The sequence below is a fragment of the Octopus bimaculoides genome, chromosome 19 (genome assembly GCF_046866305.1).
Source record: "Octopus bimaculoides isolate indiv1 chromosome 19, ASM4686630v1, whole genome shotgun sequence".
NCBI classification, from domain to species: Eukaryota; Metazoa; Mollusca; class Cephalopoda; order Octopoda; family Octopodidae; genus Octopus; species Octopus bimaculoides.
The window spans coordinates 14,235,154-14,262,515 of NC_142946.1; positions in this window are offsets into that span (position 1 = coordinate 14,235,154).

The following is a 27,362-nucleotide window of genomic DNA, read 5'->3' on the forward strand; positions in this document are numbered from 1 at the left end:
AAAGTATTTTTCAATAAATGAAATACTGGAAAACTTACTAAAGTATCTTAACAAAATCCTTGGCGGTATATGGAACAATGCCATTAAGGATATAAATGCATTATAACGAATACTAGAAAGACACCCTGGAAAGAGTCGTCAACTTTCTTTGAAATAATATGTGGCAAAGAAATCGGCTTAGAATTATATTCTTCCTTAAGGAAGACATCAAACATCTTTTCGATTTCAAGTGGTTTTATTCACGTTTCTCTTTCGGGTTTTGTGCGTAAATGTTCCAAATGTCTGCTAACAAAATATTGAATAAAATATTTCCATTTTTTTAATCTTAATTTTGTCAGTATAGAAATGTTACTATTTGGATATAAGCGTATGCCTTTTATATGTGCGTGAACGAAAGACACACGTAGAGACTGAGATAAAGAAAAATGAAGTGTGTAGGTCTATCTACCTGTGTATATGTGTGCATGTATATATATATATATATATATATATATATATATATATATATATATATATATATATATATATATATATATATATATATATATATATATATATATATATATATATATATATATATATATATATATATGTATATATAAGCAGGCTGAAATTAAATTGCATCATGTATATGACACGCTTGACATTTTGATTTGCCTTTGGTAGCATTCTTTAGTAATTAACTCGTAGTGTTTATAACTGATAATTAATTGTCACTATACCTTTTCCATGCTTGAATTTTAAGTTTTTCATGATGATAAATGAATAAAGTGTATCTGCGTATATCATCGCCGCATTTATTTCATTTCAATTTTATGCAGATACATATATTCTCTATGCTTTAATATATAGAATCAACTTTGGAGTAGTTAACGCTATATTTATGTATCATTATAAAATATATTTACACTCGCAATACACTTGATTGGCCTTTATTATTCCTATGAAGAAATTATCTTGAAATTATCATCAAGTTCATTAGGTCATACTGAGGCGCACACTGCATACTATTAGAAGGTGAAATATCTCAGATTTGGGGTATAAGAATTGAATATATTCCTCATAAACTATTCAAGCAAACACATACATACAGGACTCGACTTCTTGTCATAGCTCACGCAAAATAAAAAAAAAGAAAATCAAAATTTATTAACGAAGAAATTTATTGACAACATATGTACTAAACTCTGGTTACTTAAATTCCCCCTGTTGTAATCCGATAGATTATTATGTGTGTATGTGTGTGTGCGTGGGGGGGGGGCATTTGAGAAAAACACCGGCCGTTCTGCCTGTAATACTAAGACCGCGCCGCTTGTGTCAGTGCACTTGACACTTATTAACTAGGAAATTTGATTACATTTTTCATTATACCATTCTGGTGTATGCAGTTATGGTGTCTAATCCTGTAATCACTATTTCTTGTCTTGTAGTTTTCTTACGCAAGTGTAAGGCGAATACTAAAGATTAAGCAGGAACATATTGAAGAACGCATGCTCCTCTTATATTTTCCCTCGTAATGTTTATCTTCGTTGATGGTTTAATTTAACATGATTATGGTCAGTCTAGAGTTATATTGGGCTGGAAATAGCCAAGCATTTTGAAGTAGTGCCCGGTGTGGTTACCATGTCCAAAAGAACGAAACAAACATGGAAGATTGTATCTTGTATAAAAATTAAGTGACAATTGCATGTCAAATTTAGCCTCAACGGGGTAAATGCTCAGCGTCATTTCATCTGTCTTTACGTTCTGAGTTCAAATCCTGTAGAAGTTTGTTTGACATGTCATCATTTCCATTTCGATAATATATGTACTAGTTGAGTACTGGGATTGATACAATCGTCTGGCACACTTCAACTAAATTGCTGGCTTCATGCCAAAAATTAAAACTAATATCTATTCCCGATCATCAAGCTGAAATTGGGTCACATTAGCTTTGCCATTTATTCCTTATAAACACCGTAGTTATGTAATGGATATATTTATGTTTATATGGTCCCCACCACAACATTCCTGCCTTTCGTCTTATGTATGGAATTAATTTTATACGTCTTAAATACCGATGTTCGTCTTACATACCGATGCATGTACAAAATATAAGTTTTTAAATTCAAACATGGCCAGCGAAAAATATTGTATTCATGAAACTAGGAAAAAGGTAAATACCTGTCTACTAAGCACCAGTTCATTATTCAGTCAACTATTCAGGTCATTTTACCATCGCTCTTACTAAATATGTGGACTTATGTCAGAACAGATCATTAGAAACGGATGAACATTACCAGAAATTGTATTTTCCTTGCGTTGGAAAGAAGACATGAGATTTATTGCACAAGCGATCTTAAAATCGTCAGTTTCTTTCGTTGTTCAAATGTAATATCTTTATATATATATCTTCGATCTGTTATATGTGATGAAGAATTAATTGTCCTGCATCTTAGCTACGGGAGTAATTTTATATGTGTTGGGGTTTTTGTCTGAATTTTAGATGAAATACGTTTTGCCTTGATCAATGTCACTCCCTTATTTTGATATAACTACACATGACATTTATGCACCGAGGCTTTTTAATTACATTTTTCATTGTACTGTTCTGACGTTTACTGTTATATCGCCTAATCCAGCTATAAATGTTTCTCGTTTTTGTAGTTTACTACAGTCAGTACGGCACGAAGACAACATTAACGACTTCTTACAGCCAATATAGAGATAGCACCAGGTGATGGTCACTATATGTATGCATCTGCGTGTCTGTGCACATGTGCGTGTGAATGAATATGTATGTACGTATGCGTATTGTGCATCGGGGTGGGGTGATTTTCACAATAATAATCGTGTGCGCTTGTTCTAGTTCACTTCATTTTGTTACTGCTGCTGTTATTATTGTTGTATTTGTTGTAGCTTTATTGTTGTTATTATTATCATTATCATCAACATCAACAACACCATAATCATCATGATCATGATGATGATGATGATCGCCATCATCATCATCATCATTATCATCATCATCATCATCATCATCGTCATTATTATTATTATTATTATTATTATTATTATTATTATTATTATTATTATTATTATTATTATTTCGTTCCACACCGAACCATATTTTTTCCTACAAAATGCCGGAGATAGTACCAATCCATGCACTTATATTAATACTTATATTAATTTTCATGTGTGTAAATTGTTTCACGGTTTGTACATCAGTTCAGTGTTATAGAACCAAATTTATCAGACATTTTTCTTCAGAATCTTTTTTTTATATATAATCCCTGAGTGAAGTTCAATTCTATGCCAGATTTCCAATTTCATTTACTTTTCATTGTGTGCAGTTCAAATCGGGATTTTTAGCATTGTTCCACTGCGTGAGATCCGGATCCGCCTCGCCAGTAAGATGTCTCTCTCCATGACGACGTATTTCGTCGTCTGCGTGACTCGCCCAAACAGCGTACTTCGCTGACAGTATTTCTTTATTTAGCACATACGCCATGATACAGAGGCGGACGGCACAAGGACAGACATAACACCACAGTGGAGACAAAGAACGTAACGTGATTGAATGAAGGATAAATAATAATTAATGAGAATGTAATGGTTGCTTGAACCTCACTCTTAGGCAGTACCATTTAACTGTTTCATTAAAAAGTTTTTTATATCATTTCTTCTCTTCTTTTCTTTTTTTTTCTTTTTTGCATCGTATGCGTAGTCTCATTTAACAAAATTGTAAAAGCTTACTAAAGCTTTACCAGTTCATATATTGCTTCAAACCTTCATAATCTACTACAGGCGGTAGGTCGTGGAGCACTATCGCCACTCTCAATGGGTCTATGTTGGTTCCAAACCATTATTTCAATTTTCCATGCCTCTCTTGGTCTATTACTGTTTAAATCTCCGCTGGTAATTTTACTCTAATTACCAACTTGAATTTGGTTATTTTCCTTTCTATCGCCGTATGTTTATATATGTTAATATACCATTTATTTTTCCTGGGTGTTTAACTGTTTGTTTCTGCGGTGAACTTGGATTGTCTAGGTAGGTTTCCGTTTTGTTTCCTATTGCTGGTGATTCTGGTGGAGATGTGTACCACATAATCTCTGCAATGTCCATTTCATTCTTCTTTTTTTTTTGGACTCTTCGGAGGTGAGTTCACCAGTTCTTTTCTTTTCTCCTCGTCACCTCCGTAAATATTTCTTCTGGTTCCTCCGTGCTTTTCTCACTTACTAGGACCGTCATTTCGGCACTCTGCTCCTGATGCCTCTCCTCATTTTTTTATGTCTCTCTATAGGCACCTTATTCTCATGTGTCCCTTCTCTCTGCATTGGTTACAGGTTGCTGGTTTTCCTTCCAACACCACTCTCAACTATATGGCCTCCAGTAGAATCACCTGTACAGCGATTTCAAATCATTTTGTCCTTTCTGAATGACAATTTCTAAGCCATATTCCCAAAAAATTACCTTCTTTGTCCTTGTCACCTTTAAGATTTTGGCATCCTCTTCGGTTTTATGCATTACGGCTGCCACCAGCCACGTTACTTTGATTTCCGGGGATAATCTGCCTATTATCACTCTGGTGACCCTTTTGCCGCAGTCGATTGATTTAGTGCCTCCTGTTCATTGGCAAACCTCACCTCTTCTGTGCCGTATGTTCTACCTCTCGTGTAGAATGTTGTCAGGTTATCTATCTCTTTAAGACGTTCTTCTATCGCTTCTACTGTGGCTATTTCGATTGTCTTAGTTGCTGTAGACAGTGTTCTACAAACCACTGTTCGTTGTAGCGGTTGTCACTTCATCTGGCAGAGTTAGTCTGAAACTGGGTCCCTCCTCCTGAATTATCCTGTTATACTTTTTCAGCTTCTTCTGTTCAATTTTGACTTCTCGTACTTCTAGTGTATCTGTATGTGTACCTTTTCCAGCCGCTGAAGCATAACTCGCAGTGTGTGCTGGAACTGATTTCAAACCATTTCTCTTCTTTCCCTTCGCTGCAAAATGGAGAAGAAGACAAACTAAAAAATTACAAGCCCACAGGCAAAAACAGGAACGGTATTTACCAAATTCGAGAATTTAAATTATAGGTTCACTTCGCACGCGGAGAACCTTTAACAAATATACAACAAAACATGACACAAGTTACGTCCACCAGAATCGGAAATGATTTAACACCAACCAAAATACCTCGCTGACTAACACTATTTACTGCTTGCGTACATTATTTATTAGGAGTAAACCAGCTCACTTCTCATCTGGGGACGTCCGCCACAACATTATTGTTATTAATATTTTCATTATTGTTCTTGTTGCTATTGTTGTTGTTGTAGTAGTAGTAGTGATGCTGGTGGTGGTGGTAGTAGCAGTAGTAGTAGTAGTAGTATTAGTAGTAGTAGTAGTAGTAGTAGTAGTAGTAGTAGTAGTAATAGTAGTAGTAGTAGTAGTAGTAGTAGTAGTAGTAGTAGTCGCAGTAGTAGTATATGCAATATCATATGCCACTTTATTTCGTTACGATCGTTTGCCAAACAACAAAAATAAGCGATAGATCCGTATACAATAAGTTCCCCATTCATGTGAAGTTTTCAAATACGACGTAAAATGTTTAGATAATGAGGAGTGTTGCGGATTTTATTTTACCTTTTTAGATTCAAATATCTAATGATGTGCAATTAAAGTGGAAATTTCTTGTATAATCATAGGATTTCTCTATCATGAATTAATGTGAATGTTATTATTGAATTAGAAACATATATATTACTCGAAATCAAATTAATTACACTAGGATAATGATATTGTCAAGGTTATACGAGATTATACTAAATTTCAGTTAAATAGGAAAACAATTTATGAAATTATTCGTTTAATACTGTAACATTCTGTGAATTAATTCATATTCGTTTCTTGATCATACATTAATCTTTTACATTGCAGAAATGAAAATTATGATATTCCGTATATATGATTGCATGTGGATTCATATATGCATACATATATATATCGTATGTATACATTCAAAAGGCGTTGAGCAGGCTGAACCTTTACCCCCACCCCACCAGGCAAAAGGCTGGGTGGCATTCCTTCGGACTCTACGTTCTGTGTTGATATTTCGCTGAGATTGGCTTTACCTTCCATTCATTTTGGGGTCGATAAAATAAGTCCCAGTTGAGCACTGGGTACAATGTGATTGACCTGTCGTCCGACATACCTGCTGGCCTTGTGCAGAGAATTTGAACCAGTATATTTATAACTGTTAAAGGGGACAACAAATGATAACGCAAGATAAACTTCTCAAGTCATATACGTTATTATTATTAGAAAAATTTCAAGACTTACACCTGTTTCTGTGATAACCCGAAATATGGGAGAAAATAGGGAAAATGTGATGGGCATAAGATGAAGGAAACACGGAAATAAAGGACTGGAGAAAAGGAACGAAGGAAAAGAAGAAAAAAGAAGCATAAAAGTTCAAAGTTCAATTTCCCAATTTTGTAGATGATAGCCAATAAGTCCTTAGGTGCAATCCAATATATATATATATCCATGTACGGTTACAGCATTCATATTGTAAATGTTAAGAGATAAACGCTAATATATCGATGGTTCATAAGAGAATAATATCTGAAGTGGCCATTGAGGGATAAAGATAAAAAAAATTCAATAGTAAGAAAGAAAGGTACTGGTAGGGAAGGTGGAGATACAGAGAGTGGAGGAGGAATGCAAGGATTGGTATGGAGGATAAGTTATGTAAAGATATTCTGTAGATGATAAATAAAGAATTATATTAGGGTAAATAAATCTGGATTATCTTTATTTACCTGTTTAGTTTTGTACGTTATAATCATTATAATTTTATATACCTTATTTTATCCCCCATACCAATCCTTGCATTCTTCCTCCACTCACTGTATTTCCAGCTTCCCTACCAATACCTTTTTCTCTTTCTATTTATTTCTTTTTCTCTGTCCCTCAATTGCCAATTCTGCTATTGTTCTCTTATGAACCATCAATATCTTCGAGTTCATCACTGGATATTTACAGTATGAATGCTATAACCATACACGGATTTACATAGAATTGCACCTAAGGACATATGGAATAACGTCTACACTATTCGAAAGTTTAACTGTGACCATTTATGCTTCTTCTTTCTTCGTTTACTTAATTTCTTTATTCCTTTTCTCCAGTCCTTTATTTCATCATTTCCTTAATCAATATTCTTCACATTTTTCCTATATGTCTCCGATGACGGGATATCGCATATTTTGGGATATACCAGAAGCAGGTGTAAGACTTTAAATTTTTCTAATAATAATAGCGTATATGACTCGAGATGTTTGTCTTCCCTTACCGTTTGTTGTCCTCTTTAACAATGATATATCTGCGACATCGGAAATATACAATGCTTCTATAACACGCGTCTCGGATATAAGCTTACAGCCCTAGTAATCTATTATAACACTTCCTCAGCGCACCTAGTCGTTTAGATATGTTTCGTGTTTATGGACTCCATCAGGTTGCCTGCTTCCAGATGCACTCTGTGCTCGTGGTCGAAAAAAAAAGTGTTAGTTGAGTTTTACATCGTCTGAGTTTAAAAACGAAACAGAGAATAAAAAAAAAAATACTCGGTCCATTTGAGAAGTAACAGGGCCACCTGAGCTGTATGCTTGCACAAAAGAATGTATGTTTGAAGAAACAAGGAAATGTTAAAGAAATTTGAAAAAGGATTGAGAAAAATGGAACATATGAATAGATACAGGTGTAGACGGTTGAAAACTACATGAAAACATTAAGAGGGAGTGTAGGAGTGGAAGGAAAAGCGTTCAGTTTATGTTGTCGATGACAAGGTGTGAACTTTGTATACGAAACGTTGTTTAATCCGTTTCCCCTTGAATGTGAATCCATCGTGCGAGGAGCTTCACACAAATGAGTGAGCGATGGAATGACCTGTAGTGTTGAAATTGAGAGCAAGTTTCCCAATCATACTATGTTTTAGAATCTTCAAGAAAGCACGCAACAATTTAGGAGGGGGAAATCAGTTTCTTTCTAGTTGTCAGTGACAAAATGGTGGATATTGTGTGCTGTAATTGAAATATCTAGAAAACTAACAGATATATCAGACACGGTGCAGATAAGTTAGAAAGCAGAGTGAAAACCGTTACCTTTAGAAATAAAAGTGTTGGACTTTTGTATGACAAGTGTGGTGACACGGTACAGTCATTAATATAACGACCACACACTTCTGGGACGATTCAAGTGAACTGAGAAAATATATCATCAATATAGTCTACAAAGATGTTGGCATAATCCTAGTATAAAGAGCAACGCAGTTCAATTGTTTATAATCTTCTGCAAAGAACGAACTTTTGAAGTTTAGGACGAGCTCGGTTGGGTGAAAAAGTGTAATGGCATTGCATTCGCAAAGGGAACGAACGTATACGAAGTATTTAAGGGCTAGTAAGCCGTCGTTATGAGAGAAGATTGTGAATTAACTTCCTCGAAGAAAAAGAGTTTGTGCATCCAGCTGGAACAGGGAATAAGCTGAAGGGATTTAATGATTGGAATGTTTAATTCGAAAGGGTAAGGCATCAACGAGAAGTAATAATAATTTTTTTATGACTAAGTTAAAATGACACAACATCTGTGTTGCAGTTCCATGCTGAGACGCTCGGGGACCTGGATCATATCCGACGTGTTCAAGTGATCCTTTTTTTTTCCTTTTACTACACCTATTCGTAATTTTTAAAGCCTTTCTTTACATACCGCTTACCTATTTTCTCCTTTATAACAGTGACGTCCCTGCTTGCTACTCTTCATTCCATTACTATTTCTCTCACCATTCTTTCATATTTCCTTTTACCACTTCATTTTCTCGTATGTACATCAGGTGGTCCTGATTTTCTTATCAGTTGCAAGCATTCCTTAAAACTTAGAGCATGTAACACTATGCGGCCTATCATTAATTTGTCGTCTTTCAGCTATTATCCTTGAAGAAAGACTGCGTAAAAAATAATGAAGTTTGATTATATATCCACAAACGTGCGCGCATACACACACACACGCTCACACGCACACACACTCACGGATACACTCACACACACACACACGTAACCCGTTTTTACGGTGAAAGACAAATACTTCAATACACATCAGAAATTATAAAATGCACCTCTGCCTCGATACAATATATTCGTAGGTACATAAAATGAAAAGATAATACAGACCGTATGTTTGAAATAAAGGTTTAAAAAACAATATGAAGGATATATTTTGGTGATTTCCATCGTTTTATTGCCTTGTGTTTTTGGATTGTAAGCCCCAATAAGATTATAGGAATTTGTTTCAGAAAAATGTTTACCATTGCTATAAAAGCTATGCATTTGACTGTTAGATAGATGAACTTGATGTCATACATAATCACTTTTTTATGAAACGTGTTAAAACAACTTAAGAATCTTAAGCAGAAAGCAACTCCTCATCGTTTGACAGCGCACACATTAGTGCGATTTTAACTCGAACAATATTTGTTAGTAGTTTGAATGTTTGATGCGAAAATATTTGAGGGGTATAATATACCATTTTATCATGCTTCATTAGTGACAAAATTTTCCAAGGTATACCATACTTCATTTGTAAACTGCAACTCCATCAAAAACTTACAATGGGAAATTTCTGACAGTCCTTCTAAATATATTACTGGATGATATGTCTTCCTTGACAGGCTACAAACACAAATTTAATTTCAATTGACCTCAATAATGATTTACTTTCAACAAAAGAAGAACTTTATGTAGAGAGCAAACAACTTCAAAACTGACAGAAAATGCCGCTGAAACTTCTTCAAAGTAGTTGTTGTGGAACTAATATTCATAACAAGGATTTTACCATACATTCACTTAATCGAAATGGAATAAAAAAATATGCGACAGGTGCAAGTATGTGCAATGTAGCTAACGATATTGAAAGTTATACATAAAATATGAGCTGTGATATTTCCAAAAGTTAATGAATTAACGGTTACAGGAAACATTGTGTAATCCTCGACATATTCGATCATTGACACATTTCATTAGTGTAAGCAGGAGTTTAATTAAATACTACAGACTGTCAATCTTGATCTTTTCTTTTCCCTTTTTAACAGTAAATTTCAGATTTAATTATGACAGGGACGATTTTAAATGTTAATACTTTAATTTTCATCTCAAGTTTCAAGAAGTTTAAACATTTAAAATAACATTCTTTCCATTTATTTCGTGTAACTTGCAATTGAAACACGCATCACATCGAAAGAGCCTGTTGAAATAACTAAAAGTATAGCATTTTTCCATGCTACTGAGATTATGAATTATATTAAGAATCATTATTAATATTATGCGTGGTGTGTATGTGGTTAGTACATATTTCTACACAATTATTTTGAGTCAATTGATATACATTCGCCGTCATTTTATTTTATCCCTGAGTCTCAGGGATAAAATGTGCATACATTGATTGTAACAGTGCATTCCTGCCTTCTGAATTGATGTATATAAGGTTGATACAATAAGCGTACATTCTATGCAGAAACTTTGAAGTCACAACATTTTTTATGTTAGTAAATGTGAAATATTTATATTTTCGGTTGTATCAGAAACGAAAAGGAAATGTTTACTGTAAAAGCATTTTCCACAGTATATTTTCGTCGGAACGTTTATATAAGTAGATTAGGATGACGAAATGTCATTGAGGAATAGTAGCAGATCACATTATTTTAGTTTTTGGAAATTTTTACACATGTAAAACAGATTTGTTTCCCGATTCTGTTAGCAGAAATGCCATTATGTCACATATGACTAGCAACCGAAGTAGATTACGTATAATATCTTTTAGTGACAAAGTATAAAGAAGAAGAAAACGATATCATTTGGTCTGATGTAAAATGACAGTTATGAGCTAGTGAACTTAAGTAGTTTTAAAACAAATATAATGGTTCCGGCATGTTCATGAAGAGGAGGAAGATATCGAGGAGAGTAAGTGAAGATGAGGGGGAAAAGAGGAGGAGGTAGGCATGTGAAGGAAAAGAGAAACGAAGGAAAGTAAAGAGGAGAATAAAGAGCAGATGGACAAAAACGGGTTCGACAATGAGGTGAATCAAGAAGCGGAGGGGAAAAATCAGAAGAGGAAGAGACATTGGAAGAAGGAGGAAAAAAGGAAAAAAAATGAAAGAGTTAACAAGAGAAGACGGAAATAGAAAAGAAGGGGGAATGAGAAAAGAAGGGGGAAGAAGATGAATATGTTGAATTTGTTTTTCATGAAACAGATGATGTTGATGATGGGGCTTATCTTCGTGAAATTATTTTAGATAATAATAACAGTAATGATGATGTTCATTGCGAATTATTAGGATGAAAATGTTTCCTATATGAAAAGAATAACATTTGTTTCATTGAGCTTTCAGTCCACAAAAGCAACAGTGTTCTATCCCGAATGAAAAGCATATCTTCATTGGTTGGTTCTAAACTCCCCAAAATAAACGCAGCTTATCGAAAGTGTTCGAAACAATTATCAAATAGCAGACATAACTGTGTGACAAGAAGTATGTTTCTCAATCACACAATTTTCAATAGGTGGCACGTTCGGCAAGTGTGTTTCAAGCTTGGGACAGAAAATGCCTTGCAAGTGAATTTGGCAATTGATATATATATATATCAATTGAACAGGGATGAGCACGTTAGACAGCTATTTAATAAACACTACACGTTTCGATACAACATAGATCCACATAAATACAGGATTTAAATTAAGCAACGGTTTACCTCTACAATGGGATCCAGCAGTATCTCCTCAGGTGATATATAATAGCCTAGACTAAGGCTGAAAGAGCTCTACTTTGTACTCTAATACGTTCCTAACAGAGCACACCTTACATTTAGAAGTATGTATATATATATATATATATATATATATATATATATATATATATATATATATATATATATATATATACATATGATTTAGAGAAAAACTGCCATTAAATAATTCAGTAAAGAATATAATTCATACCCTCCAGAAAATAAGTTTATCATGAACACCTTATTCTAAAAATACAATGCTGTACATAAAAGCAAAATCGGCAGTAAATGTTACAAGAGTGACTACGGATGTTTCGTCGCTATATTTTCAAATACATAACTAATAAAACAAATCCGATTATTAATTCTAGTAATAATCAAATTGATCTATAATTAAATGTATTTAAAAATAGTCACTCGTCAGGTCTAAAATAAAATAAAAATAATAACAATATAGAAAAACAATTTACCTATTGTAACTTACAATAACTATGAAAAAAGAATATACAAAAAAAATTGTTTTAGCAATAAATAAACAAATGTTCGAAAAGCATTTAACGATCTTTCTTAAAATCAAATCATAATTTATATACATATATTTTATATTTGGAAATTTGATTTAGTTTTGATAAATTGAATTTTTTCCCTGTCAGTTTGGATTTTATTCCCTAAAATTATTATTATATATATGTAAAAATATGTCACACTTATTCGGTAGCAACGATAAAACTCCGAGTTTCGGATGCCGTAATTTTCAATGGCCAGATATCTGAAGAGATGGTGGCGTGTGTTTCCACCCCAGCATCCGAAACTCGGAGATTAATCATGGTTACCGAATATATAATAATAATTTTAAGGAATAAAATCCAAACTTACAGGGAAAAAAATCAATTTACCAAAACTAAATCAAATTTCCAAATATAAAATATATGCATATACATTATGATTTTATTTTAAGAAAGATCGTTAAATGCATTTCGAAGATTTTCAAAAATACTTTTACACATAAATTCCTCTATTTACAATATATCGAGGTCTCTTTCTTTCTTTAGTCGTCTTTTCTATCAATATATACGTACATACATATATACATACGTATAGAAAACAATGTGTATGCTTTCTAAATATGTGATACCCCACCACCACTTGACAAGTGGTACGAGTGTGTTTCCGTCATCTTAACTTTAATAGGGTAAGTACTAGGCTCGTAAAACTATAACTGTGGTCGATTTCTACGTCTAAACCATTCCAGTTGGTACTCCAGCATGGCAGCGCTTTAAAGACTAAAATAACCAAAGGGTGAATGAAATAAGATAAAAGACATATATCACTCACCATCAGTAGCTGCACGAATGTTAATAAAATAGTATTATATATTTTTTTTCTAATGCTATTTTGCAAAATGATCAACACAACACCATAATCACATTTATTGCTGCCAGCTAAGCAGAATCACCGTCGGTCATTTTACTGACAAACAAATCATTGACATCTAAGAAAAAACAAAATCGTCAACGATATAACCACTGCCACCACTGTCAATGTCAGTAAATCCGACAAAACATGTATCAGCACTCACGTCTATCATCGCCAGATATATAACAGCAGCCACCACCCCCAACACCACCACGATCAAATCTAGCATCAATAACGTTACCTTCAAATACGCTTCATGCATGGAGAAAGAATGTAGAACATCCATAGCATTATATCTACGTCAAAACCACTCTCCTGTATACAAAAAGCCTATCCCTTTAGTTAATTCTCGTTCTGCAAATTCCATCAGAATAAATGTCAGAACATCTAGGAATTAGCGAATAATTTGATCGTTTGGTGTACATCTATAAGACGCAGGTGACCTATTCCGATGTTACTTGGAAAGATAATTTGACACAAACATGTTGGAATATTCCAATGTATTTCCAGACCAAGAAATAATACAGTAAATAACATTATGGTAAATAAGGAAGAACCAGAAAAGAAGGAAGAAAGGAAAAGAAGAAATTGCAGAGGTTATAATCACGAAGCAATTCAAGCAAGAGTAGACCATGATTTTCTCGATTATGCATATATATATATATATATATATATATATATATATATATATATATATATATATATATATATATATATATATATATATATATATATATATATATATATATATATATATATATATATATATATATATGTATGTATGTATTATATGTTTCTGCATGAAGCGACTGAGGACATGGCGGCATCAAAATAAAACCTGGTTATATATGTAAAGGTCAAGCAAGTTAACCCTTGAGGTAAGTTATTTCAAAATACCCAGTAGCATGACACATGATTTGTATAAAAGAAGTGGAGTGTTTTTAAAATAGTTGGAATGATGTTCAACAGCTAAACAGAATGATTGATAGAAGCAATGTATGCGAAAGAAACCACAAAAATATATCTTTAAGTGCGTATGCTTCCATACATATATTACATTGCATAGATGCATATATACATGCAGGCGTACACACGTACACGCCCGCACACACACACACACACATACATACACACACTCTCACACACACACACACACTCACACACACACACACACATATATATATATATATATACATATATATATATATATATATATATATATATATATATATATATATATATATATATATATATATATATATGCGCATTTGTTAACGTGCTATTACGGTTGTCTCCATCTCTTGTTATACGTGTAGGATATGTGTACGTTTAGACATGTAATTGTTTACATTCATTTCTCTATTTATATCTCTCACTTTACTTGCATACATAACTGGTACATAAATACATACATAGTGCCAACAAAGTCATGGTTAAGACGAAATATGTACTTGTGATATAAAAGAGCTGCGGTATACAAATCTTGAAATGCAATCGAATAAATTACACTTAATTTAGAATATAACATCTTATCGATTTTCATTGGTCAGTATTTCATTCACATTTCAAATTATCGCCAACAGTCCTATTGGATCGAATATTGAAGTTCATATATCTTCGTTCTCGTATTGTGATTTTAATTATGGGCTTGCCGACATTTTATGAGTAATATCTATCTTTCATAAAACCATCGCCTATATCACATATGTATGTATGTATGTATGTATGTATGTATGTATGTATGTACGTATGTATAAAAAAAGCAGGTAAGGTGATGAGCTGGGAAAATCCTTCTAACGGGCATAAATCTTAGCGGCTTGTGCTCCGTCTATACGTCCTAAACTTAAATTCCGCCGAGTTCGACTTGTCAGCTCAACTTCTCAGAGTGGATAAAACAAACACTACTTGAGTACTGTATTTACTGAATTCGATTTACCCCTCTCCCAAAATCCCAGGCCTTATGCCGTAATTAGAAACCTGTATATGAACATGAAATGTTGATTGTTATAAGAGAGCAGAGATGTAATAGAAGTAAGCGTTAGGCATGGTTTGATGTGTTTAGGACAGAACGGAATTTTTATTGATGTAAAGTCTCGAAAATTGAATCCTAAAGTTGTTTTGCTTTCTTTAGGTGTCTCTGAGACATTGGTCATACTCGTGACTTTCAATATATGTCTGTATCGTTCTGTAAATATTATGCCTATCACAGATTTCCCTTGCGTACTAGCACATATTCTCTCGAAATATTTGAACCTTATCGCTGGCGATAATTTTTACAGGATTAATCTATTTTCTATATATGCATGCGCGCGCGTGCGTATCTGTGTCTGTTTGTGGGTGGGTGTGTCTGTTTGTGGGTGGGTGCGTCTGTGTTTGTTCCCGCACGTGCAGTCATAGATTTAATGTAGACTCTCACCTATTCATTCTCCGGTGTGTTTTATCACTTATATATATTTTGTACATGACACGAGTTGTAGGTCTAAACTGTTAGCTGTTTAACGCTCAACTCGCAGTTCTTCTGTTCAGGGTAAATCTGCCTCTCGCATGACTTTCAACATATCATAAGAGAGAGCATGTAAACTTTACGTAAACATTTAACTAAATGAATAATGGAAGTCATTAACACAGGAATTAATGTGCATTGTAACTAAATTTTAGAGCGATAAAATCGTAGAAATGTAAATAATCCAGTTTTACCAAAATTGGAGGCATTCTTAAATTATTCTTTGTAAAACCTGCAAAATATTTCACACGGCATGTCAGCGATTAAAACGAAAACGCAGAGATAAGACAATAGCATTCCAAATTACGTTTCTTTATGTAATTTCACAGAAGGATATTTAGTAGAGATAGTGCAAAGAATGTTGTCTTTTTTATATCTTCAGCAAACAAAGGATGTGGAAAGGTAAGGAAACATATGTTCCTATACATATACGCACATACACACACACACACACACACATACACATTTACATCATACGCACACACACATATACATATGTATGTATCTATACACGTATATATATATATATATATATATATATATATATATATATAAACGTATATATATATATATATATATATATATATATATATATATATATATATATATATATATATATATATATATATATATATGTATGTGTGTGTGTGTGTGTGTGTGTGTGTGTGTGTGTGTGTTTGTATATATATATCTATATATACAACCATTGCAAATCAAATGATGCTATTAAAAGCTAAAACGGTGCATGTCTAGACAAACTAATTTCAGAATCGGAAAATTTTGTGTGCAATTATATGAAATAGTTTGCTTTGTAGAGTTATTAAGTTGTTAATTCTGTTGGGAAATATCAATACTTATTCTCTTATGGAGACAATATGGCAGACAATTTGTCGCTTTCTTGCTTCTGGTGAATATGTTACGACCATTTAACATGCGATTCAACGCATTTGGCTTAGGAAGAAAGAGAATTAAAAATAAATATTATTGCATCCATGAGTACACATTTGGATGAAAACACGTATACATGCACAAAACCAAACTTATATAGACGCATGTTTCTAAACATACACTAACATGTTCACACGCAAATACGCATTCATATATGCATATATATATATATATATATATATATATGTATATATATATATATATATATATATATATATATATATATATATATATATATATATATATATATATATATATATATATATATATATATATATATATATATATATATATATATATATATATGTGCATGTGTGTATGTATATATCTCTCTGTCTCTCTATCAATCTTTCTGCCTATGTATCTATGTATCTATACATACATACATACATACATGCATATATATATATATATATATATATATATATATATATTTTTTTTTTTTCTTTTTTTTTTTTTGAAAGTATCAGCTCAGAGCTGGGGCCATCCTGACGCACCACCGTGTTGCTACATTGTTATTACAGGGAGCCTCTTACAATATGTGGCACTTGGTGAAGAATGGAGTTTGGTTTAGCAACCCTCATTTGCACCTCCTGCCGCGAGGTAGGTTCATCTGGGACTCTCGATAGGAAGAGGTCCATCTTTGGTTTTAAAACTCCTACATCTACTTTGTGCAGATTCCTCAGGCTCTTTGGGAGAATATTAAAAAACTGCGGGCCCCTAAATCCCAAGCTGTTGCAGTAACTGGTCCTGAAGCGCGATGGCATTGTTGGGATCTTTGGCACTATGCAGTGTCGTCCCGTTCTGGCATTGGTGTAGCTTTCAATGCCAGCATTTGGCACAATTCCTTCCAGGATCTTCCAAATGTATATTACTGCATACCTCTCCCGCCTTCTCTCCAGGGAGTAGAGTCTTAGCTGTTTCAGCCTTTCCCAGTACCTGAGCAGTTGCAAAGAGACAATCTTCTTTGTGAATCTCCTCTGGATTGCTTCAAGGTCTGCTGTTAATTTCAGACTGGTGGGTGACCACAGCTGTGAGCAGTAATCCAGGCGGCTGAGGACGAATGTCCTCCAGAGGATCATCATGGTTTCCTTATCTCTGGTTCTGAAAGTTCTCAGGATCTATCCAGCCAATCGTCTGCACTTTGTTGCCATTCTGGTAATGTGCACTTGGAAAGAGGTATCATCACTCATGTCGATACCCAGGTCTCTCACTGATTTAGGCTCTGGGATTGTATTTCCCTGTGGACCAGTGTACTCTGTAAGTTTCATATACAGTTTTGGACGTTGGTAGCGCAGGGCTTGGAATTTTTCAGCATTAAACTGCATATTATTGTCCTCAGCCCATCTGTAAACTGATTCCTGCTGCAGGTGTGAAACATCACTGGAGTTCTGTATTTTCTGCGAGACTTCTGTATCGTCTGCGTAGCTTGCAAGAATGGCTATCCGGGCACTTGAAGGCATATCTGAAAGAGCGACTATAAAAGGCAACGGTCCCAAGGCAATGCCCTGTGGAACACCGCTCATTATCTGTGTTCTCATAGAGGTGGCTCCATTAGCCACTACTGCCTGACTTCTATCTTTCAGAAAGTCATGTAACCACTCGCCAAGTTTTCCAGCTATGCCAAGATCACGCAGTGTGTGGCATATCACACCATGATCCACTTTGTCAAAAGCTTTTGCAAAATCAAGGTATATTACGTCCACATTTGAGTTGTTGAGTAACTGCCTCAACACCCAGTCGTAATGTTGTAAGAGCTGGGTCAGACAGCTCCTACCTGGTCGAAAGACATGTTGGGTATCACTCAGCAATTTATTTTCTTCAAGGAATGCGATCAGTTTTCCTCTGATTATCCTTTCCATGACTTTGCTGATGTGTGAAGTCAGAGAGATAGGCCTATAGTTTTTGGCATTTGCTCTGCTTCCCCCTTTATTGATTGGGCATATTATTCCCTCCTTCAGCTTGCTTGGCAGTCTTCCGTTTGCGAGAAAGCTCTGGAAGAGGATCTGGAGGGGTTTTGCCAGGGCATGCTTACACGATTTAAGGAGGATTGCTGGGAAACCATCAGGGCCAGCAGTTGAGTTTGTATCCACTTCATGTATAGCTAGACGTACATCTTCTTCGCTAATGTTGATGTATTCCATCGTAACTGCCTCACTGGTTATAGGGGAGGTAGCAAAGACATCCACTGGTTTGTTCACTTGTCTGTGCTCCAATGGAGTGGTGAAGACACTTTTGAATTGCTTATTCAGTACCTCACTGATCCTAGTTGGACTGTCTGTAAGTGAGCCATCCTTTTCGAAGTGGGGTCCAATCTTGCAGCGTACTGAGGCTGTTTCTTTTGCGTAATGAAAGAAGGCCTTTGGGTTTGACTTAATGTTTTTTATAACCCAGGCTTCTTTGTCTGCTCTCTCCCTCACATATGATTGTTGCAGCCTTTTTTCGATCTCCATCAGTGTCGTTTTTAGGCGGGACCTTTGGCCATTCTTGGGATGCTGGTTGAGTCGATTTGCAACGTTTGTCCGACGTCTCATGAGGATCTTCCTCTCCCTTGGAATCTTGTTCCTATTTGTTTTGGCCTTGTGCTCTGGGATATATTTCTGGCTTATGGCTTGCACAATAGACATGAAACATTCTAGTTTCATGTCAATGTCTGGTGTGGAGAGACATTTTGGCCAATCCTCTCTGAGGATCTCTTTCTGAATTGATTTCCAGTCCGCTTTGTGGAAGTTCAGATTGGAGAGATTGTGGGTGCTTCCTTTAGGCTGTATGTCTCAGGTTTCTTTTGGCCCATACATAGACAGTTCTATTATGTTGTGATCCGAAACTAATGTCGGTGTCACTTTCACATCATGAATGATGTCCGTGTTGTTCGTGAAGCAGAGGTCTAGAATGTTATTCGCTCTAGTTGGTCTGAGAACAGTTTGCTCCATGAATAGGGCATTGGTGAGGTTGAGCAGGCATTCCACCTGTGCTTGCTTGCGATAAGTCATTCCTGAGAGTATGAGACCTTCGGGCCATTTGACGTTGGGGAAGTTGAAATCACCCATAAGAAATATGGTCACATGGTGTTCCAGTTTCATGAGGATTTCTTTAATTCTAGTGAGGCAATCTTCAAATTTGCCTATGTGGTTTGGAGCATCCGGTGGGCAATATGCATTGCATATGACTATATTATGTTGTCTTATGTATACAACTAGGGTATCGCATAACGAATTTGAGTATGACAGTAAGACCTGGGGTGTGAGGTCGTCACGGATGTATACAGCAACTCCACCATGGCTCCTTTCCCTTCTGTCTGTTCGCAGTATGACATATTTTGGTACGTGTACTTCTGCATCCTCTATATCAGGGCTGAGGTGAGTTTCCACGAGTGCTATGCATAGGGCTTGATTGCATGCAGCAAGGTCTCTCAGGAAAAAAAAAATTGCTTTTATTATTATTATGCAACAGGCCCCCAATATTTAGTAAAACTATTGGCGTGATGCCTGTGCGGGCGTTAGGGGAGGTCATCCCACGTCTGTTGGCTGTGGTGGTGTTGCGCAGTGTGGGGCAAGGTTCCTCGTCTGTGCCTGGCGTAGCCACGTCATATATATATATATATATATATATATATATATATATATATATATATATATATATATATATATATATATATATATATATATATATATATATATATATATATATATATATATATATATATAAAGGAGCACTCCATCGGTTACGACGACGAGGACCCCAGCTGATAAGATCTACGGAAAAGCGTGTTCGTTAAATTTGCCCGCAATTGGCTGAGCACTCCATAATGTCATGTACCCTTATTGTCGTTCTCAAGAAGATTCAGCGCCACACAGTCTGTGACAAGACTGGCCCCTTGAAATACAGGTACTACTCATTTACGTCCAATAAGTGCACTGACAGGTGTGTCATGTGTCTCTCACAAGAGCCACTGTTATCATGGAATCCTTTAAAACCTGTTGCGTAGTTGGGTTGTCGGCGACTAAACCCGTGCACCGACCTAGTGAGGAGGGTTGCTAGAAAACCGGCAGGATGAAAAACAATCGTGTTGAAGGTAGGATAAAGCTACTGGAGTCTTAACGGTTATCTAGGAATAGCACGAGTACGCAGATATTCCGGGATGGTGTCCGGCGTGCTAGAAGACATCTGGGAGTGAGGCACCCCTCCGCTTCTGTGGAAGCATGTCTGTAGGAGATGGTCACTCTGATATAAAACCAGATATGCAGGGAATGGCATTAGATATTTTAGGGATATTTGGTTTATGTTAGAGATCATGGCGCTCCCACACTCCTGAGCCTGCAACTCTCGGAAATGAAAAAAGTCTTTAACGTTTTGAGCCTACGCTCTTCCACTGAAAGGAACACAGAAAGAAACACTGACAGAAAATAATTATATATAACCGTGGACGACACAAGGTAGGTGAAACTGTGAGCGTGCTTTGCTAAACACACAAATTGACATATACACATTGTGGATTGGTACTCATCAATCCCCAAAATTACATACACGCAGAAACACACATCACATCACACAAACACACACTTATAGATAAATAAATATAAGTTTACTTCATAGTTTTCAGGCTTTAAGATTTTCATAACATACAGTTTTTTTATAGAAGAACGTGAGATGAACGTCATATGATTCGAATTATGATAGCCTTGAGAGCAATGAACTAAAGTGGATGGAGATTTTACTTACAAAATTTTAAATGCTACTGTAAGATGACTAATAATTTATGTATGGAAATTCAGATGTTAATTGAAACAATGGCGAAACATACTATGACCGAGCACATACCAATGCTTCAGTAAACTATATTTTAGTTGAGATTTTCCTTTTTTTAATGTGATGGTTCACTTACCGGGAGCTCTGGTTGCTATATCGAAATGCTCCTCCTAGCTCCAAAAATAATCATTGTTTTCTGCAAGATATCCTCAAATGAAGAAACGTCAGTGAAGTATATGGTGTATTATGTTTAACATTTTAATGTGTCACAGTTAATTTCTTCATGTAAAAGAGAAAAAAAAAAGGTTTATCTGTCATTTGTCAAAGACACGTAAAATATTTGCCTAGCAACCATCACCAAAAATTTCACCTTTTACAGTTTATGTAAATTTTGCATCGTAATTAAACGATTGAATAGTAGGCACTATGTTGTTACAATATTACCTCAATATAGATTTCTTTTATTGATTGACCTGGTAACATTGTAGGACATCTATGATCTACAGGGTCAAATACACAGTAAGTAATTGACAAAACAAGATATTCACATTTATTTGATATCTACCTTTCATTAAACTTATAAATAAAGTGTTCACTTGAAGTGATTGACTGGTTTCAGATAAACTGTCGTTGATAAATTACTATTCAGGCGCTTCGTCGGTAATAAAAAATGATCTCTAGTAGGTTTTATCGAGTATCATCACAAATTGAGTGTGCATGACATATTAGAAACAATGTATATAATAATTTCCCTTATTAAAACGCATAGGACGCCAATTTTAAGAACACTGATGGCATGCATAATATAATTTACATCCATGTATCGGGAGGTTGCCACATGCTGTTAAAAATGGAGTTAATACAATAAATAATCAGAAAATATACCTTGAGGTTTTTGATGCTATGTATTTATTAATGTTAATTCTTATTTTACTATATTGACACTTAACATCTCAATCATTTATACAGCAAGGAAAGTAATTAAATAATTGTGCTCCCTTTGATACAAAAAGCAAATAATAAGCAGAAATGTGAACCAACAATCTTAAAAATGCTTGATTTTGCTGCATTGCTTATTCTTGAATATAGCAGCATTGTTTAGAAGTCGATATACTGGAAAATAAGTTTATGAGTAAATGTAACTGAATAGGTATATGAAAGAAGTTATATAACGTAACACGAAATCTAAACGTTTATATAAAATTTGATTACTTCGTTCAGAAATCAGGCGAGCACAGGTGTGTTATGCACGAAGATAGTGTACTGTCTTTCCGAAATCACTAGCATAGACTTTTCCTTCGATCCAACCATAAATAGATACTAATTATTGTTTGAAAAGCAGAATATCTTCGATTCACATAATATTAAATTAATAAACCATTAGATCAATTTTCATTCAAAACTATTTTTTGTATCCATGCGAACATTTCTTTGGGTTATCATGATCAGAATTTTGCTCATAGAAAATACACAATGTGAATTATATGGTGTAAGAAATATTGACCAATTGAAGAAAAGTTTCTGACAATTTGAACACGGCTATTTCAGAAGCAAACTAGCTTAGCCATTTATATTTTCCAAAGTATCTACAAAGTAAAGAAGGAAGCGACAGTGTTATGCTCTCTCATGTGGTCTATGTTTGAAGCTTAAAGTATTGAGGACTCGTTAAAGTGCAAAACAAGTTAATGGAATGGATGTTAAAACTTGTGATGAACAATGTTACCCATCCAGGATAACGAACCGTACAGTAGAAAACTTCGAATACTATTTGTCCACTATATGCGACTCACATGTGTTCATTCAGCCCCATTTAGGGAGTAGTTTGCAAGCAAATCTATTGTCATTGCTAAAGAATTGTATAAACACATACAGTAGCTTATGCAACGGTCAGGTTTTGTTATTCTCGTATAATTATAAATCCTTTTCCAAAGGATTAAATTCGAAGAAATAGGTGCATCAATCCAGTCACATTAACAGTGCAATATTATATTGATCCAGAAACAAATAATCGCAGTGTCTCCCCTTACGGAAAAATTTAATCGTGGAACGTAAATGGCCGAGACAATGGAAAAGGAAATTTTAGATGCAAGAATGAATCTGACAATTCACAAACCTAAGATGATGATTATTAACACCGTTTATTATCTGTAAGACCTTCATTATTAAAGGTATGTGATAATTTTGTCAAGGGCATTTTAGTAATTTCCATGCTTATTTCATTTGTACATCAACATTTCTTAAAGCAAACTACTTGTTATAAAGAAACTGAATGAACATCTGCTTTAACTAAGTAATTGTACTGATTATGCTTAATATTAAAACAATGTAAGTTGACGAAGTGGCACAATAGTTACACGACCAGGCAAAAATGCTTTGCTGCATTTTACCGGCTTTACGTTTTGGGTTCCAGTTCCGACGAGGTCAAATTTGCTATTCACTTTTTTCCGGGGTCGATAAAAAGAGTACCAGTCTAGCGCCAGTTTCGCTATAATCGATTTACTCACTCACCCAAACTTTCTGGCCTTGTGCCAACATTTCAAATCAATATTACGAAAATGTAAATTATATTTGGATCGTTGCGTAAAGGGCATTCATGCTTAATTCAAATCATTTTGTGAGAGATGTGAAACTTTTAAACACCTACTTCCTGTGATATTGTATATATTGCGGTACATGGCCACGATGATTGAGATGAATTGGATGATAATATGTCCAGCCATGATATCATGTCACTCTCTCGCCAATTTTACAATGAACGCTGCATTTTTGAATACTCACTCCGCTTTTAAACTTAATACGGCATTCTAAGAGCATGAGTGTGTGTGTGTGTGTGTGTGTTTCAGTGTCAGTGTATGTGTGTGTGAACACGTGCATGTGCGTTCGTGTGTGTGTTTGCGTGTGTATGTTTGTGTGTGTGATAATTCTAGTTTTACATTTTTCAACGCAAGAGGTCCGCATAGGACGTATTCAATAGCAATCTAAGGAATCGGCATTCGACCTACGACATTACTTTCCATATGTATGTTATTATATTCTCTTCAAAAATATCATTAACGAAAGTCGAAATGACAAAGTGACAGAAGATATTTACTTGTTCAGAGAAAGCGATGTTTGGTGAAAAGACTACGATTTCATGCACATGTAAAGTATTTTATTTCGAAATCCAGAAGATGAGTATATTATAGTGTCTATGAAGTACATGATCATTCGTAAATAGAGTAAATTCCATATATTAGAAGGAACATGACACCTGGTGAATATATGTACAACTTGATGCACCAAGTATAATGGGAAAACTCTCATTAGAAGTGATTTGTATTTTGTTTTAATTAATCGTACTGCTGAAAGAAAGCAATATAGAATAAAGCATTTATAAACCATTATGTAGTCTTGACAAATATAAGTACTTGAAATTATATCATTAACTAATTATAATGTCTAGTTTGTTCTCATAGAAGTTTCGACAACATCACCGTTAATGATATTAATATATAAAAAGGACAAAAATCTCTCAAAACTAAAGTACAAGTTAATATCGCAGATGAGATCCTATATTAAAATTGTGTATCAATGCAAATTAATTTGACGCAAAATCTAAATATTCTCTTTCGGCATAGCACCCAAATGGACTCTGTAGGAAGCAATACATAATTTGTGCATTAACACTCCCTAACGTCTCTCCATTCCTATAGTAAATACATTATGCATGCACACACATACACACACATACATATACATACGTTTACATAGATGTACATACATGCGTGTATGTATATATATATATATATATATATATATATATATATATATATATATATATATATATATATATATATATCAGTAATTGTATCTATGTTTAAGCCTTTCGGATGCAGGAAAGAGCAAATAAATTCAAACTGCTTCATACATCCTCAAAATGACACTTCAGTTGCAAATCTGCTGTTCAATTTTTAATATTTCATTCAAATATTCGTTATTGAGAATCCGGAAGCTTGTAGCTCTTCTTCAAATATCTTATTACATTGTTTAACAGAAATTATAATTGAGTTACCATCGCCACGAGCAAATTCAAAATAATATCAACACATAGCTGCATTCTTTAAAAGTGTATGGACTAACATTTGAAACAAGAAGTGGGAACTATGTGCTCAGAAATGGTTTCCTTGGCTTTAAGGTCTAATGATAAGAGGAAACAAAATAAATATATAATTTTAAATCTCGTGAGTAATGTGAATATTTCAAACCAAATGCTCTTCTAATGTGAAGTGGTTTAATAATGTTTTAGGTATTTAAAAATATCGTAGAGAAAAATAATTAAACGTAGTTAATGATATCTAAAGCAAATCACGTGTAGCACACCAAAGAAAGAAATTCGAGAGATTTTCATCAGTCAGAGGACTTGCTAAAGATGGCAGCAATATGAAGCTTAATCGTTTTCTACCGTTTTACAAAATGAGCGGGTTTTGAATATATTAGAATCTAACAGAAGAGTTCATAACTTGCCTTCGTTATATCTCAGATGTCCTCTCTTACCTGAGTCAGTGGTCGAGTCACTATTCCTGAACTGGGATGTCGAAGAAGCGTGTCAACTTGTGTGGAAGGCATCTGAGTTATAGAATGGACATAAAACACATCGCAGTGATGGGCACTGTTACCAGGTGGTATTGACTGGCTATAGAAGCAAAACGATCAAAAAGGGTCCTGCGCTTCGGCACCTGAAAATTCAAATATTTGCCTAGTGATATTACCGTGGTGCACTAGAGGTGTCATGCCACTAAATCAAGCTCACGGGCAGAACAATCTCATCCAGATGTGAACCGAAACAAGGAGCGAAAGAGAGAGAGAGAATGAGAGAGAGATATATAGAGAGGGAAACAGAGACAGAGACAGAGAGAGACAGAGAGAAAGAAAGAGAGAGAGAAAGAGAGAGAGAGAGAGAAAGAGAGAGAGAGAGAGAGAGAGAGAGAGAACTATCCCTGAAAGTTAAGGTGGACAGTTGATGTTGCTTACACGTCATGTTCTGCTCCACGTCCTGGCTAGAAAGACTCGAGAACTTGTAATTTAGCATTATCCGAAAAGGACAGGAAGTGTTGAGCAAATGCATGTTTTGGTGTCATTATCTTCTGCGTGGAGGACTGAGGATGCCTAGGCTAACAAAACGCAGAATTCGTTGGGGCGACAGCATTTACAGCACTTCTGTTACAGTGAATCTGTGAGGTGAATCAAAATCTACAATATAAACAACGGAGATCTGAGAATCGACGAAAGTCAACTAACTGGGTTGCTCCGGAGAGCTTTTCAACGAAAACCAATGTAAAATCCTGACCAGGGAGTGCTATCGGCGTGTATTGCTAGTTTTGGAGAAACTATACTAGTATAAGAGTAGCCTTGGTTGGTAATATCTGCAATGCCTGCTGAACAATGAAGTATTGCTGCCTGCATAATATTGTGTAAAATGATGTACCTTTTATATTACATGCATAATCTAAACGAAGGTATTTATATAGTGTTTTTAACGCCCCTATTTCACTTAAAATTATATATGTGGTCCAGTCTATAGTCAATTAAATTCTTCTCAATGGGATAGAAACCCTGATGTCATCATGTAACGAATTTATCATTTTCAGACATACACTAACATATTCATAGGTATATAAATGCAATTCTTTGTATGAATTTATGGACGTACATGTACACACATACCCATTTATGCAATTATGAATAATGCCTGTATAGATGTATGAACAGAGTGACGCCAGAGACAAGTGAGTGTGAATCATGAGATTGTAGCAATAACATTCCTATGTCTATCAAATTTCCCAGATCTTCAGGATGTTAAATTCAGGCCTAAATGTTTCATCCTGCCTTTTATTACACTCAGATTTTAGTAGAAATTTCATATGATGATGTTCCTGATAAAACGAGCATAT